Genomic DNA, 4,359 nt, shown 5'->3' with positions numbered 1-4,359 from the left:
GCCAAAAAATGGACAGCAAAAATGCCATGCCGCCATCTTGGGTTTGTCCATTTTCCGATTCTGACCTTGAATTCATGATTAGGGACTTTGGAACTATCTCCATACCGATTTTGGGACAAATCCGATGCAGTACGGCGTCAATAATGAATTGTTTCCAAAAAAAGCCGTTTTTTCAACTTTGTTGGCCAATCCTGGAAAATTGGCCAATAATAACTACGTATTGCGATCGCAGTGTGTTTCGGTTTTTGTTTTTCATTATTTCTATTTATTATTTATTTACCAACACGCTTTCACTACCTAAGAGTGTTCTGTGTCTGCTGTAATTGAAAGTGTCATCCCACACTAGGTAATTCCTCTCATTTATATCTGCATAAACATCCTTGCTTATTATCTGAACCACTTATGTTTAATTTTGTTATAAAGGAGTTGTACATTATTTTATTATTTTTGTTCGTGACAGATGTTTAAATAAATTGGTTCTGAGGGGGGCCCCCATCAGGGCTGAAACGTTAACACTATGAAAAAGTGTTTTGAGTTGTGACCTTTATATCCAAGAATAACATTAATCAACAAGTTATCAAGGTCAAGAAAAATCGTCTTCAACTTTAAATACATTCACTAAACATCTCAGCAAATTTTTCAAGTACCAACGCTTGACCACACCGATCTGACGCAATCAAACACGAAACCACACCAATTCCAAGTGCTTCCAGGAAAAGCCAATTGCCCAAAGTCAGACACTGCAACCGACAAGACTTTCAAAAGAATGAAAGACGCACATCGATACCGTCAACAAACTCGATCAAATACCGACAAATCAGGCAATCCAACTTCTCATAAGAAACGGAGCAACCCACGACCTACAGTTATTGTAGAATATTCTGATTCTTAAGGCAGCGAATCTTCTGTCGACGATGCACTCATGTTGTCACTTCTCCACCGATAACACAGCTCCCGCGACCCCGTAGTTAAACGTGGTCAAGAAATCTTTACCTCCTGTTACTCGGAACCGCATAAAAGGCCGAACTCAGCACATCAGGCTGACATATCTGACAATTCCAATGACTTGATGACACCCGACTCCGACTCAAAAGGCTATGACGTAGACTCAGACAAACGACTGTCGAGGTGTTCTAACTTAATATACTATAATACACCAACATACGCCGATTTCTTGACAGACAAATGGTACCAGCCGTTAGGACGCAACGTCAATGTCAAAGAAACAAATGCCAACTTATTGGACCAGAATGATAACTTAGCCCACTGCATATCAGCCGATTGCAAATTATCGCAAGGTGTTGCCTTAAAATTAGTGCAACGAAAAATTTTAAACCGAACCCAACTAAACGAGTTTTACCCGGCAGTTACCGACGTCATTCCGAACCCACACGGTGATAGGTACACTTGGGAGCAATGAATCTGAGACCACTAATTTTTTACACTAGACCGTTATGTTGGTAATACAAAAAAACTTACACCGCCATAGTGGGCTGACCGCGAAAGAAACTGAATCTCAATAAACATAATATAACACATGACCGTTGAATCTAACCTTAGAATACGTTTCAATCTAATAAGTAATTATCCCCGCTATATTCTAAGGTTAGATTCGACGGTCATGGGTTATGTTATGTTTACTCAGATTGAGTTTACCTCGCACTCGGCTGACTGTGGCGCTCCAGGTTTCTCTGTCTTGTCAACATAACTTTCTAGTGTAACAAATTAGCCGTCTCAGTTTCATTGTTCCCAAGTACAAATATACAACTTGGTAACTGAAGCAAAGTATTATGACAAACTAACTCCAGAAGACCTCTTCTAAACCCTGTCCAATTTGAAGAATATTTTTCTCGAAAACAAGATATAGTTCATATCACTTCCAAGAATAGGCTACAGACTGGAGAATTTAGATTGGAAATCCGTGAACCGCATGATCCACTGTCTATTTAAAGACTCTGACATTAACAGTACGATTTTTAAAAACGACAGTTCATCCGGCACCACTCGGAATTAAGTCGATCCAACAGCTGTGCAGATCAGTGTTTCAACCGCTCCTCCGCCCGTTGAACCGCAACCACCTCAGCCTTCACCTCAATCCTTCCCCTTACTTTGTCGCGACATATTAAATCCCCCAGATCCTCTCCCGCGCCATAAGCGCACCTCACACGTTTCTAGCCTCCCTCCGCGGCCCCTTCTTCCTGCCCAGAGGCACTCAAACAATTCAACCTTCTCACCTTCCAATTACTCCTTCTGTCCCCCTCCGTCAACTCCACCGATAGTTTTCTATGACAGCTCCACAGATGAGCCACCGCAAACCCTGCAAAACCTAAATCTGACACGTACTGTGATAGGAATTCCCTGCCTCACGCCTCCGTCCCTGGTCAATAAGTTTACCTACTCTATCAGACCAAAATGAAACTCGAAGGCCATTACAAAGGGCCGTACTAGATAAAACGTATCATCAACGACATCAATGCCGAAATATATCTTCCGAATAACAAGACATAAGTAGTACACGTAAACAAACTCAATACAGCACGCTGACGTTACTATAAATCAAGCCTGGGTCTCGTGCCTGAAATCCCCCCCCCCCCCCCCCCCGCTCCGCACTTGGCATATCCTAATCCCAAAATATTATGTCCTGAAAGCACTACATTATGAACAACCAAACGTTCATAATGAAGTAATTGACAGCTCCACGGTTGATTGGATGATTATTACAGTTCCTTCATAACTGTTATTGGCACTGATAACTCGGTACTATACTCCATAGAGCGAATCGAGCCAAATCCGGGTATCCACTTCGAACAACTAAGAAACCTTCGGACTTTTGAGAAGAAATGGAAGATGATCAACTTTATCGACCTCGGTAACATGTTCCAGGAACTCGATCGCATCTCCGAACATTTAGATATGATTCCTAATAAGTGTACCGCAACACCGAATCATTGTAACACAGGTGACCATATACGCATGTTGACCCATAGATCAAATTTCTCCATAAAATACCAGACTCAAATAAAAGAACTGATAGGCAACGGCTTCAACAGCAAATCTCATGCGGAATTGGCCAAAATAGAAACACATCGCAACAAACGAGGTCCCGTGAACTTTACAAGCACGATCGCAAAATCACTTTTCAGGACGCTAGACGCAAAAGACGGACAATACCTAAATGCTCAAATTGACAACTTGCATAATGACACAAAACACTTAGCGACACTACTTAGCGAACAATCACACGTTGTACAGTCAACTCTCGGAATCTATAAAATTAAACTTGACAACATTATACAGCATGGTCGTGACCAAGGCGATGTACTCATGATACTTACAAATCAGGAAATTACTTCTAAAGTTCAAATATCGAATAACAAATTCACAATAGCCCTCATTAATTGCGTAGTCGAGCCAGACGTATACATGAAAGAATTCGAAATTAACCAAAATAACCTGGCTCCGGCCGTCTTGTTCGCAGCACAGATCTTATCCACTTTCCAACACATTCAAAATTTGAAACCCCAACTCAAATGTCCGATACCTATAGACGCCACCTACGCTGAGGGACTGATTAAAATATCGAGCTTGGACATTGTCTACATCGAACCACGACTGATTTGAGTCATAATTATCCCGTTATTAAATAACGACGCTTTCAACCTTCATCGCCTACTTCGAATACCTGCAAAACAAAAAGACGACTCGACAGATAACAAATTCGCGTTCATACAGCCCTCAAGTGATTACGTAGCGATAGCCCTCAACTGCGCATTGTACTTCTAATTATCAGGACTCAGTTTTTCAATGTGCATCCTAACTCAAAACATCCACATGTGCTGACTAAACCAGCCTCTGTTCCATACCGGAAACGATAAATTTTGCGTAATAGACCTATTCTTGAATCCTCCGCAATTAGCAACCACAAACTGCGATCTGAGACACATTATTCATTGGTACGTACTGGAATACATTGATTAACTCGAATTCATGGATCTATTCTGTTTCCAAAACAGAAACGCTACATATCTTATGTCCCGAAGATTTCACATACCACGTCCCGATTTCAGGCGCCAGCACCATACATCTTAATAGCATGTGCACTGGACACACTGGAGTGACGGCTCTGACTACTAGCAGACGTTTCGAATCAATCAAATCCGACTCATATATTCCTGACTTCCATCTCGATCTGCAAGCAATCTATAAAAATCTCAATCAAACTCTTCGACCAATCTGTCAATGGTATCTATTCCTTCATTGAGGAAGCCCTCGTTTGTTAACATCCATGACTTTGCCGCCACTGGTATAACTTTACGCGAGATGGAGAGACAAGCCGCTGACATCAGTACTCGTCATCGC

The 4,359-nt window shown here is 41.6% G+C and overlaps 1 long non-coding RNA gene across 1 annotated transcript; it reads left to right on the top strand.

Annotated features, from left to right (window-relative positions):
* The first annotated feature begins 278 nt into the window (after window positions 1–278).
* On the top strand, window positions 279–519 carry LOC124293482. Its single transcript, XR_006903343.1, has 2 exons — window positions 279–346; window positions 461–519. It is a non-coding gene; the product is annotated as an uncharacterized LOC124293482 (long non-coding RNA).
* Window positions 520–4,359: the final 3,840 nt, after the last annotated feature.

Source organism: Neodiprion lecontei, chromosome 3 (genome assembly GCF_021901455.1).
Source record: "Neodiprion lecontei isolate iyNeoLeco1 chromosome 3, iyNeoLeco1.1, whole genome shotgun sequence".
NCBI classification, from domain to species: domain Eukaryota; kingdom Metazoa; phylum Arthropoda; class Insecta; order Hymenoptera; family Diprionidae; genus Neodiprion; species Neodiprion lecontei.
This window is presented reverse-complemented; position numbering and strand designations above follow the sequence as displayed.